This window comes from Schistocerca gregaria, chromosome 5 (genome assembly GCF_023897955.1).
Source record: "Schistocerca gregaria isolate iqSchGreg1 chromosome 5, iqSchGreg1.2, whole genome shotgun sequence".
NCBI lineage: Eukaryota > Metazoa > Arthropoda > Insecta > Orthoptera > Acrididae > Schistocerca > Schistocerca gregaria.
Window position 1 is genome coordinate 343,721,709 of NC_064924.1, and position 13,831 is coordinate 343,735,539.

At 39.9% G+C, this 13,831-nt stretch overlaps 1 protein-coding gene across 4 annotated transcripts in view; it reads right to left on the minus strand.

Annotated features, from left to right (window-relative positions):
- LOC126272914 (uncharacterized) overlaps positions 1–13,831 on the minus strand; it is a 194,526-nt gene that overhangs the window by 26,353 nt on the left and 154,342 nt on the right. The gene's annotated exons all lie outside the window — the stretch shown is intronic.

A 13,831-nucleotide genomic window follows, 5' to 3' on the forward strand; every position in this document is an offset into this window, starting at 1 on the left:
CTAACAATGATAACATTTATTAAAGGTCAATTCAAACTTCCTAACGTATGTTCTTCATCAGTTTTTTGAGGTTAAGTACTGAGAAGTGAAACATTATTTAGAAATATCGACATTTAACAGCGGAAATATTTATTGTACATAAAAACACATCAAACAATAATTATGAGTGAATAAATAGAGACTGTTTACCTTATCCATTATGTTTCCCCCCTTATGTAACTAATAATATCATAAAAACTATTTTTCTCTTTCATTAAGACGATGTTTTTGCTTGAAATATTATTTAATGAAGGTTGTTTCATCAACTAATGTTACTTATACACAATACATGTGTCTAAATCTGTTCTGTTGTTGTAAAATTAAATCAGTTTTCGCTTTCAAACATCTAACCTACCTAAGGAAAATATTCATTGGAGAAAATATCGAAGTCATCGTTAAAAATCTGGAACTTCCCACAAAAACAAGCCAAATAATAAAATGAAGAATATAAAGAAACAAAAGCTGAAATCCACTACTAAGAGGAATGGGCACAGCTAAAGAGGTTAACTTCCAACATCAAATCATTCTTCTTGTGAAACCTTGATGGTGATGTGATGTGATGTGACGTGACGTGACGTGACGTGACGTGACGGTATGCTGACAGCTTGCGAGAATGCTACCATTTGAAATGCAATGTGATATATTATAACATGACGTGACATGGTGTGGCAAGTATGAATTTGACTTTAGTTGTCAATAAGAAGTAACAAAACTAGTTCAGCTATAATCTAATATCAGTAACACTGTAATTTTAATGATAATTAGTGTGACAGCAAACACACCTTGGTAGCATAGCAGTTGACCTTTTATGTCACTCTTGTGTCCAGAAAAAATAATCCCACAGTAAGAGAGAGATAAAAAGGTAATAATTTTTGCTTCGATCACATGTAGTTTTTCTACTAATGAGGTTCTCCAAGTCGTTATATGGTTGAGAATGCGGATCAAGTTAATCCTTCTTGAACCAAATATGGCTTCATTAAGATACATTTCGTGCAATTTTTTACTGTCTAAATATTAGCATTTTCTTCTGGCTTTGTATAATGCATAAGACAAGACGTACCGACAGTAGTTTTATTAGAGTATCAGAAAGCCAATTGAGACAACTAAGAGAGCTGCATCATAGAATCCAAGAAAGTCTTAGTGACAAACAAATGCTAAATGTAATTACTTGGACTAGAAACACTGATTTTGTTTCCAGTTTGTCTATAAACCAATCTCTGAAATTTCAAAAACACAGGGAAAATGTTGTTGTTGTTGTTGTCTTCAGTCCTGAAACTGGTTTGATGCAGTTCTCCATGCTACTCTATCCTGTGCAAGCTGCTTCATCTCCCAGTACCTACTGCAACCCACATCCTTCTGAATCTGCTTAGTGTACACATCTCTCGGTCTCCCTCTACGATTTTTACCCTCCACGCTGCCCTCCAATGCTAAATTTGTGATCCCTTGATGCCTCAAAACATGTCCTACCAACCGATCCCTTCTTCTAGTCAAGTTGTGCCACAAACTTCTCTTCTCTCCAATCCTATTCAATACCTCCTCATTAGTTATGTGATCTACCCATTTAATCTTCAGCATTCTTCTGTAGCACCACATTTCAAAAGCTTCTATTCTCTTCTTGTCCAAACTAGTTATCGTCCATGTTTCACTTCCATACATGGCTACACAACATACAAATACTTTCAGAAACGACTTCCTGACATTTAAATCTATACTCGATGTTAACAAATTTCTCTTCTTCAGAAACGCTTTCCTTGCCATTGCCAGTCTACATTTTACATCCTCCCTACTTCGACCATCATCAGTTATTTTGCTTCCTAAATAGCAAAACTCCTTTACTACTTTAAGTGTCTCATTTCCTAATCTAATTCCCTCAGCATCACCCGATTTAATTTGACTACATTCCATTATCCTAGTTTTGCTTTTGTTGATGTTCATCTTATATCCTCCTTTCAAGACACCGTCCATTCCGTTCAACTGCTCTTCCAAATCCTTTGCCGTCTCTGACAGAATTACAATGTCATCGGCGAACCTCAAAGTTTTTACTTCTTCTCCATGAATTTTAATACCTACTCCAAATTTTTCTTTTGTTTCCTTTACTGCTTGCTCAATATACAGATTGAATAACATCGGGGAGAGGCTACAACCCTGTTTCACTCCTTTCCCAACCACTGCTTCCCTTTCATGCCCCTCGACTCTAATAACTGCCATCTGGTTTCTGTACAAATTGTAAATAGCCTTTCGCTCCCTGTATTTTACCCCTGCCACCTTTAGAATTTGAAAGAGAGTATTCCAGTCAACACTGTCAAAAGCTTTCTCTAAGTCTACAAATGCTAGAAACGTAGGTTTGCCTTTTCTTAATCTTTCTTCTAAGATAAGTCGTAAGGTCAGTATTGCCTCACGTGTTCCAACATTTCGACGGAATCCAAACTGATCCTCCCCGAGGTCTGCATCTACCAGTTTTTCCATTCGTCTGTAAAGAATTCGCGTTAGTATTTTGCAGCCGTAGCTTATTAAACTGATAGTTCGGTAATTTTCACATCTGTCAGCACCTGCTTTTTTTGGGATTGGAATTATTATATTCTTCTTGAAGTCTGAGGGTATTTCGCCTGTCTCATACATCTTGCTCACTAGCTGGTAGAGTTTTGTCAGGACTGGTTCTCCCAAGGCCGTCAGTAGTTCTAATGGAATGTTGTCTACTCCGGGGGCCTTGTTTCGACTCAGGTCTTTCAGTGCTCTGTCAAACTCTTCACGCAGTATCGTATCTCCCATTTCGTCTTCATCTACATCTTCTTCCATTTCCATAATATTGTCCTCAATTACGTCGCCCTTGTATAAACCTTCTATATACTCCTTCCACCTTTCTGCCTTCCCTTCTTTGCTTAGAACTGGGCTGCCATCTGAGCTCTTGATATTCATACACGTGGTTCTCTTCTCTCCAAAGGTCTCTTTAATTTTCCTGTAGGCAATATCTATCTTACCCCTAGTGAGATAAGCTTCTACATCCTTACATTTGTCCTCTAGCCATCCCTGTTTAGCCATTTTGCACTTCCTGTCGATCTCATTTTTGAGACGTTTGTATTCCTTTTTGCCTGCTTCATTTACTGCACTTTTATATTTTCTACTTTCATCAATTAAATTCAATATTTCTTCTGTTACCCAAGGATTTCTAGCAGCCCTCGTCTTTGTACCTACTTTATCCTCTACTGCCTTCACTACTTCATCCCTCAGAGCTACCCATTCTTCTTCTACTGTATTTCTTTCCCCTATTCCTGTCAATTGTTCCCTTATGCTCTCCCTGAAACTCTGTACAACCTCTGGTTCTTTCAGTTTATCCAGGTCCCATCTCCTTAATTTCCCACATTTTTGCAGTTTCTTCAGTTTTAATCTACAGGTCATAACCAATAGATTGTGGTCAGAGTCCACATCTGCCCCTGGAAATGTCTTACAACTTAAAACCTGGTTCCTAAATCTCTGTCTTACCATTATATAATCTATCTGATACCTTTTAGTATCTCCAGGGTTCTTCCACGTATACAACCTTCTTTCATGATTCTTAAACCAAGTGTTAGCTATGATTAAGTTGTGCTCTGTGCAAAATTCTACTAGGCGGAAAATATCATATTCAATTTTAAGAAAAAACACAAATCATTGTAAAAGTTGATCATCGTTGACAATTCTGTACAAATTTTCCAAGAGACTGTTTTCTCATTCATCCACTCACATCTGAGTGAATATTTGCCATCACAATGAACATCATCATCTTTCTTCATTTTCAAACCAGAAACGAACTGAATTCACATCAGCCACATTCTTCGGGCATTTGAAGTGACCAAGTCTTCCCAAGAGAGATCACTGTGGAAGTCAGCAAAGCAGTGTTTAACTGTCCCAGATCTGGACGATTAAACATCATTTGATAACACGGACTGTTCATCTTAACTCCCACTGCAGCTAGACCTGAATTTTGAATTTTAATTCTCTTCATACAATGAAGGCTTTCATGACTGGATATCATAGTTTTTGACGAGTCTTCTTGGCTGTGTGGCTGTGGACAAAGAAACTTTTCAGTTCCTAACATTAAGTTTTCTGAAACCAAAATTTTATTAATGTGACAAATGAAACTCGATGATATATGGATAGTAGGTCTGTAGCCACGATGGATAAGTTTTTATCCTTGACAGGCGACAGTCTATACTTAAGTTTCATCTCTGACGAAGATAATCTCTGCTGTTCACTTGTAAACCCGACGTTGCTCACTTGACACATTATTTATGTCGCCCTCCAACGTCTGTCTCGTCAGTTGGCAGGACCCAGCATCACCAAAAGCATTTCCAAATATGTCCAGCATGGCTTTGGACGAAACACCACGTACTGCAAAGTTTATTCCACCATGGCCATACAATCCAGAAGACTCATCAGCAACTATTACAGTCTCTTCTTGTAAAAAATGATTTATATTTCTCTTTTGTGACTGCTCCTAGCACAATAAATTTTTCCATGGCTTACAAATGTGTAGCATGTTTTCCAAAATGTAAGGCTGCGACAGTATGTCAGCAGATCCCACATCTTCTGTTTTCACAATTTAGCTTTCTCCAATTTAAACATAGGAGTCATCAGTTTAACTTGGTTTAAAAGTACTAAAATTATATTTGTGTAACATATGTTATCAACTAACCAAATATTTTCGCCACCTGGAGCAGAAACATTCGCTTTTTCTTCATTCAAAGACTGGTGCTCAGAATAATCCTTGTGTTGAGCCCTCGCTAAAAGTTTTGTGCACTCAGATTTAAAATATTCCCCTTTGTGAGAATAATAAACTTCAACATCTTTTCTACTGACATGTTAGACAACCGGTTATTCATTGAATTAACAATGTTTGTTTTGTTAACGTTAAAATAAGTTGCTGCAATAGCTATTATCTTCATCACATTCAAAAGCATTTGTTCCTCTTTAAATAATCTTAGAGTCAAATTATCGAACATTTGTGATCGTAAGCAAGCAGTCCAAAAAACTTTAAATTTCGCCAACAGACTTCTCAAAACTTTAACCATTTTGTCAACTTCTTTAACAAGTTTGTCAATGTCAGTTAATGCTTGAACCAAAGACTCAACTTGATTGATGTGTTGTGTGATTGCGTATGTTGGCGACATTCTGTAATTAAAAGAAAACATCTGCTTGACGTGCATCTTATTAATTGCATATTGTACACTTCATAACACACTCCAACTGCTCAAAGTCCATCGCAGTAGATAGAATCAGTATCGCCTTGCACTTAAGTTGTCCCAAGTTATTTGACAACCACCAACCTCATTTTCCTTGGTTGCATGCTCTCCATGATACCAACAATTTTTTCGGCATGAAAAAATTTGCAACTGACATTTCCATAACCGAAAATTCCTTTCGTCAAATTTTTGGATACTGCAACTATTCAGTTTATCACCTTCAACGTTTTCCCTTATGGCGAAAAGCAGCAGCACATAATACACCCAGGAACGTTGTCGAACATGATTGTTTTTTTTATTCTGGGTGTAATGGCGTAGAGTGGATCGAACTCCAGATCTTTGAACTCGGTACTCTCACCAGTCAACATTATAGTGACAGTGTACTCCGTCCCCACATGCATCTTTTTAGGGCGCATTCGACCCTGATTTCATTTTTATGGATAACAGCATCGAATAGAGTAGATTGAAGATCTTTTGGAATGAGAGGATATTTGGCGAATTGACTGATCTGCCCGTTTCCCTGAATCATACCCCACCAAGCACATGTGGGATGCGCTGGAGAGATGTACTGCAGCAAGTCCACATACTGCAACGATCATCCAGCAATTCTCAACCGCGCTGTTGGAGGAATGGAATGCCCTACCGCAAGATCTCTTATCAACCTTGCTTCTAGCGCGGGAGCTCGCTGCGCGGCGTGCATTGCCATCCATGGTGATTTCGCATCCTATTAAGAACCATGTTCCGCCGTTCATAGTGTCCACGAGACCATCATGAATCACAATGACTTCAGTGCGATTAATGCCTTATTTAAAGTGACATTTCTGCTTGTCTCATCGTATGTTTCTTTCAGTTACCTTCTGTTCTAGGCTGTAGCAGTTCTTTTAAGTGTTGTCAAAGTTGCAGAGAGCTATATTAATTCCACTGACTCTTCAAGTATAAGTTATTTTCGTCTTTAATTTTTGCACTCCGGTGTATATATGTACGCGATTGTCTGTAATTTTGTTTAGTACAATTTGAAAGATTGAAATAAGATCTGAGCTGATTAACACAACTGCCCTTTACTAGAAACCAAGCATGTCACAGTAACAACGATGACACAAAAAAGCAGAGACATGTTTTACAACGTCTCAGAATGAACGCACACAATGACTATGCTGAACGAATATTAAAAACAAGTTTATTGGCAATAATAGCATTCAATTTAACACGTTCATTTCCGACAGTACTATGTATCAGAGTCTTCTGCAGAGTAGCGTGCGCTTTAAGCAACAGTGCAGCTGCAGTGGTGGGTTCCATGTGATATATGAAGGGCAGACAGTGTGGTTCAAATTCGATGAATGTACTACGACTGGTGCGCAGTCAGATCAACCTGTTTGGAACACGTTCTGTGCTTGTGCATGACAATTTTTCTGCAGACTGAGCAACTCTTTTGTAGGAATCGACACGGATCGTATTACATTCCATTGAGCGCATTTCAGTTTGCCATATTCGTTTAGGAGACACCAAAATCTTATTGATGGCTGTGCTCAAGTTGACATGTAAAGAGTTTGCTACAGCTGTACATTGTTGTGTACTAAACGAAAAAAAAGTACACAGTAAACGAGTTCAGACATGAAACTGCGCTGAATACTCGTACAGAATGTTACATTTTGTCCTATATGAAGAGAGAATGCGTCGGGTGTACCTCTAAAAAGAGCAAAATTTCCTTCGCTATCCGTGATACATATAGATGATTTATTAAGTAACTTCAGTAGCTGCAAGGAATCGTTCTCAATCGACGCTGTTACATAATTCCCTCATTAGGGAAAGGATTGAACGAACAGTACAATATAATTAAAATTGTGTGTGGCATACGCACACTATACACTGCCTGACAAAAAAAGTGAAACATCCAGAAGACATGGTCGAGTGTCATTGTATTGATTAAACCTCGGTTACATGATAAATCGCACAAATCTGAAACCTACAAGCAGAACTCTTGCAGGTGCCACAAATCCACTAAGAGACAACCTCCACTATCCTTCCCTGTCACCTGCTACAACATTTCTGTGCAGTACGGGATCCTTACCAATATTGACAGAGGCCACAGAAACGTTCAAAGAAAGGCAGCTCGTTTTGTATTAGCGCGAGATAGAGGAATGTGTGTCGTGGGTATGATATGCGAGTTCTGGCGGAAGTCATTAACACAAAGACGTTCTTCGTTGAGGCGAGTTGTTCTAACGTAATTTACGTATCCAACTTTCTCCCCCAAATGCGAAAATATTTTGTTGATGCCCAATCACATAGGGAGCGTAATAAAGTAACAGAAATCATATGTTGCACGGAAAGATTTAAGTGTTCATTTTTTTCTCGCTCGCTGTTCCGAGAGTGGAGCGGTAGAGAAATAGTGTGACGGTGGGTCAATTAACCTTCTGTCAGGCACTTAAGTGTGAATTGAGAAGCAGTGATGTAGATGCAGATCCAGATGTCGCTATAACTTCCTACACATACACACCATTGGCTTGCAAATCTCTGTGACAGGTAGATCAGCCATCAGAGTGCATTAAAGTTGTTCTTTTTTAGTGTTGTCACCAGATCTAGTAGAGTGAATAAGGGGGTGTGAACAGCGACAGGGTCCGCAGCTCGTGGCCGTGCGGTGGCGTTCTTGCTTCCCACCCCCGGGTTCCCGGGTTCTATTTCCGGCGGGTTCAGGGATTTTCTCTGCCTCGTGATGACTGGGTGTTGTGTGATGTCCTTAGGTTAGTTAGGTTTAAGTAGTTCTAAGTTCTAGGGGACTGATGACCATAGATGTTAAGTCCCATAGTGCTCAGAGACATTTGAACCATTTGAACAGCGGCAGGTGTTGGATGATCTCTGTCAAGAACGCAGACATGTGAGACAGTTGTCAGCATCCGACAGAATTTGGAAGGCACGTCGAACCGTACAACATCTAGATTTGTGGGGCATTCAGATGTGACTGTGGCCCGATGTTGGAGTGCACGAGAACATGAGGGCAGCGCTTCATCCAGATTTTGTTTGTCAGCTAGGCTTTGACTTCGCTTAAATCTCTGACGATGGTGTTGCTTTTATAGAACCTTTGTAAAACGAATATTAAATCAAGGCGCGCCTTTCACGTTCCTGAAAACCTTGCTTGGCACATATATGTCTAAAAAGTATTGAACAATTCTTTTAAATTTCATGTATTTGTGTTCCACACTATCATCCTCCGATCTGAATAAGTGATTTTCACTACTCAGATACTCTGGAATTTGTATTATGTCACTCTTGTTAAGGAAAAATATTTTCCTACCTTCATTTCTTGTAACACCCGAAGTCATTTATGCTATCACGGCGTTAAGATACTAATGCCCTTCTGTAGTTAACAGATTCGGAAAGTTAATTGTCGAAGACAAGACTTTCAGAATAATTCGACACGAATACCTGTCCCTGGCACAAGGCTTTATCGGATGACTCTTCCATTCAACAGGCGGCAAATAGGAATAGTCTCTTATCATAACAGCACGATCTGGAAGCGAGATGTTCTAACTTCTCTCAGAAGTGCACTGCCACTACAGCATCAGATGTAAGTGATCTGGGAAGTATTCATTTACCATGTTTGATCCAACTTTGAAGCCAGCTTCACCCGAATTACTTCACATTCGTAGCCTATAATAACGTCAGTAGATATTAGTGAATGCCTTACGGCAGTATATACGAGCCACTATACTCACACTATAAACTGATGAAGAAAAACATTATGACTACCTGCTTCGAACAGCAGAGATCTAACAAGTCCTTAGCAGGTTGCTGCAGATAAGTGACACCAAATGTCACCGCTCGTGCAGTGTTATGGGACAGCGGTTTGTAGGTACAGAGCTGACAGTATCCCAGATGTGTTCCACTGAGATCAGGTCAGGCGAATTTGGTGGCCAATACACCAACTTGAGATTACTATAAACACTGCTCAAATCACTGCAGCACGAGTCTGGACTTGTAACAAAGGATCGTTATCCTGCTGGAATATGCGATTGCTGTTGGAGAAGACATCGAGCCTGAACGGATACAGGTGGCACGCAATAATGTTCACAAAGACCGTAGTGCATTCGATTACTACCACAGGTCGAATGGAGGGTGAAGTGAATGTCCCTCGTAGTATAATGCTTTCACCATTGGCCTGGGTCCGTGGCGCGCAGCACGCTTAGAGCAGCTGAACGCCTGGGTGACGGCATATCCGGATGCAACCATCGACCTACTGCAGGCTTGCCCAAAAAGCGCTCCGCCAGCGTGAGCACTGCGGCCGCGCTCAGAGTGCAGCAGCGCGTTGGAGGAACAGGAAAAGGCTGCAGCCTGCCAGAATAAGTTTGCTAACAATACTAGCAGTGGCAAATTATATTTATGTCCTGCATTAGGAATACCACGGCGTCCAAGCATTTCTCCCAAACAAGAAAAAGTGGAGAAGCCACATCACTCAATGCTGAACTGGAACTGCTCTACTTTTCTTACGGTTTGAGGGCCCTGCATGTGCTTAACGGGTCATCGCACTATTATGAGATGGAAAACCATCCATTGGAACATTACAAAAAAAAAAAATGGTTCAAATGGCTCTGAGCACTATGGGACTTAATTTCTGAGGTCATCAGTCCCCTAGAACTTAGAACTACTTAAACCTAACTAGCCTAAGGACATCACACACATCCATGCCCGAGGCTGGATTCGTGCTGAACTTCTTAGCATATATTCAATGCCCTCTGTTTTTCCAGTGTGAGTCTGATACTCTTGAGCAATATTCTAGGTTGGATCACACGAGTGTGTCGTAAGCAGTTCCCTTGTACACTGACCGTATTTTCTCAGTATCCTGTCACTGAACGAACGTCTGGTTTCGCTACTACTTAGCTTACGAGATCATCCAGTTTCATATCCTCGCAAGTCGCTGCACACAGGTTTTGTACGAATCGTCTGTTTCCAACTGTGACATATTGTGATCACAGGATACTTACTACTTTTCTGCGTTTTGTGTCGTGCACAGTTTCACATTTCTGTACATATGAAGAAAAAGTTGCCAGCTTTTGCAACACTTTGCAATCTTAACAATATCTGACTACTGAATATTTGTGTTGCTTTGTTTGGGTAGTAGTTCATTAGAGGTAACTGCATCATGTGCAACAATTCTAAGGTTATTAATAATACACACTATGAACAGCAAAGGTCCCTACAGACTTCCTGAGGCCCGCCTCAAGTGGCTTACATACCTATCGACGACTCTTTAATCTGATTACCAAGAAATTCTTAAGCCAGACACAAATTTCGTTTGATACCTCTTATTACTATCCCTTCATTGAGAAGCTTTGGTATGTATCTCAGTAAAATGAGTTTTGCAATACAAGAAATTCAGCGGCTACCTGACTGCTTCAATTTATGACTTTTAAGATATTTTGTGAGGAAAGTGCAAATTCTGTTTGACATGACCGATGTTTTTCGAAGCCGTGCAGATTAGCACGTTACGTTTGAGCTCAGAGTATGGTTCTTATGGCACTGAGCACTATGGGACTTAACTTCTTAGGTAATTAGTCCCCTAGAACTTAGAATTACTTAAACCTAACTAACCTAAGAACATCACACACATCCATGCCCACGGCATGATTCGAACGGGAAAATGAACATCAGTTCTGACAACGTAACGCTCTGAAGACACATAGAAGAGACTGACTACCTAGCAGCTCATTGTAACTAGAAGCCAATGGAAATATCCATCTTTTCAATGAACAGCAACAAAACCTGCCGGCTTCGATAATCCGCGCACAGAGAAAATGTTTTGACGAGAAACAAAAGAGTGGAGCCGGAGGTCGTCAAATCCAAAAAATTACGATTTTTTTTGCTACCGAAAATTAATTGGAACATTCCTGTTTAATGTAAACTTTGAATTATTGTTCTACTCGCCCTATAAGTGGAGTTATTACCATTTTCCCCCACGCCTGCAGAGGAAATGGACGGCTGCTGAATGCATCGAACACCCTCTCGTGACTTCCTGGCGAACTGCTTGGGATTTTCTCGGACTGTTACGCATAAAGCACCTTATGTTACGCATACAGCGAGTGTGCAAGGGTTGGCTACATTGTTTTCTGTGACGAATGAAGCGCTAAGAGCGCGGAACATCGTCTCTTTGCTGTTTACCTTTTCGAATTAGTTCAGTGTTGCGCCTGTTGTTGATAATATTATACTTCTTGTGTAAAGCGTTGTTCCGGTTACGATGCCACGTTTTAGTAACCGTGTATATAAGAAGAGGAAGAACGTAGGGAAAAGAAAATTAACACTAATACCAAGCTGCGATACTACAATTACTGAAACAGTGCGTTCTTCTGCTAAGCAACACATGGCCGGCCATAGCCCTGTGACATCTTCTAGCAAGAAGCTGACGGGTGGAAGTGACAGATTTCGTGAATATGTTAGTGACAGTGATGATATTAACGAAGTACTGAATATTGGATTATTATCTTCTGTGCTGAAAGAAAGTGTTCTGTGCAAAATGTGTTCAAGTGTAGGAGTGGGACTAGAGATAAAAAGCACTTTGGTTTAGCCTGTGAGATGAAGACAATCTGTGCATGTTGCAAGTATCAAGTGACTTTCTATAATTCACATGCCAGTCTCTTTGGTGAAAATGGACGATCTAGAGTGTTTGATGTGAATGTTCGACTTGTGTATGGTCTTCAATCCATTGGAAAAGTGTCTGCTGCTGGTAAACTGTTTTGTGGTATTATGAACTTGCCATCGCCTCCAAGCAAATTTGGGTACTACTGTGAACTGGTAGGATCCTCTGTTGAAGATGTGGCTTTGAAAACCATGAAGGAAGCAGTGGAGGAATCTGTAGAAATGAACGGTGGTTCTAGGGATTTGGTAGTGGCATTAGATGGTTCTTGGCAAAAGAGGGGTCATAAATCCCTGAATGGGGTTGTAACTGCTACTTGTGGTGATAGTGCAAAAGTGATAGATGTTGCAATATTATCAAAACATTGTAGATGCAAAAATAAAATCAAAGGAGAGCAAAGTGGAACCTGTGAGGCAAATTTTAGTGGATCAAGTGGAGCAATGGAAGCGGATGGAGTGAAACAAATTTTTGAAAGTTCAGGTCCCAGATCCAACATTAGGTACAAATACTACCTTGGGGATGGTGACTCCAAAGGTTTCAAGACTATAGAGGAACTGAAACCATATGGAAATGAATTTGTAGTTGAAAAGTTGGAATGCATTGGGCATGTGCGTATGGGTGCATGGTTTCGAAGACTCAAACAAACTTTGGGTTCAAGTAAGCTCATTGATGGAAAGGCAACAGGAGGGAGAGGCACGCTTGCTGATGAGGTGATTGAATGTCTAAAGAGATACTATAGGTATGCTATAAGGCAAAATACTAGTAATGTTAGTGACGTGTGAAAAGCAGTGTGGGCATTGTTCCTTCATACTGCCTCTTCCAATGAATACCCTCAACACAGTTGTGCCCAAAAGATTCCTGGTGCAAATATAATGCAAAAAAGGACTATGATCACAAACATGGTTTGCTAGCAGCTATGATAAATGCAATAAAACCGATTTTTCATGACTTAGCACAGCAAGAATTGTTACACAAATGTCTACACGGAAAGACACAGAATCCTAATGAGAGCGTAAACAATTAGATTTGGAAAGTGATTCCTAAAAGGGTGTTTGTAAGCATAAAAACACCGCACTTTGGCATTTATGATGCAATAGCAACCTACAACCAAGGGAGCAGTGTGAAGTGTGAAGTTCTGAAGGCATTAGGATTTACAGCTGGGGTGATCTCTGTACGAGCACTAAGAAATATTGACAGAGAAAGGATAAGAGGAGCAGAAAGAAGAGAAAGGCATATGAAGTATGATGGAACAACAGGCCAGAAAAGAAGACAGAAGAGGAAGCTTTTGGAGGATGAAGAAGAAGACCCTGATAATCCATCCTATAGAGCAGGAATGTATTGAGAAACTTTGATACCCATTTCCCGTAAATTAGAATTATTCGAATATAAGGAACATTTTCTCAAAATCCACTCAAGCTAGAGAGATGAAATTTTTCTACAGCACTCCTAGTGGTCAAACTTACATTGTAACACAGCCATTTGGCAATATGTTCAGTAGTTTCATTTCAGTTTAATTATAAAGCAATTATTTGTAAAAAAAATTGGGTCATTAATAAAAAAAATAATTGGAAGGAAACTAGAAAAGATACTCCAAAATCCCTCTGTCATAACTGCAATACTAAACCACTCTATATGTAAAAAAATTCAAATTGTTCTATTTGATAGTTTATTGATAAATGTTCCTCAAACTTAGTGATTTTAACATGGGCAGCAACGGCTGCGTTTCACACGGGAAAATGGCGAAGATGTGGAGGAAAGCTAGGGTTGCAGCTTTACTAATAAAGAACCAGTCAAAACCGAAAAAGGGTTCGACCACTTTCGCTCATGAGTAACCTCCGCAAATTATTTCAAAGAATGAGATCCAGTCGAACTTCCTTGATCACTGACCATACTCTTATAAAGGATAAAGGAGCAATACAGGAGATGGACAGAAATATTGAAACACCACGGG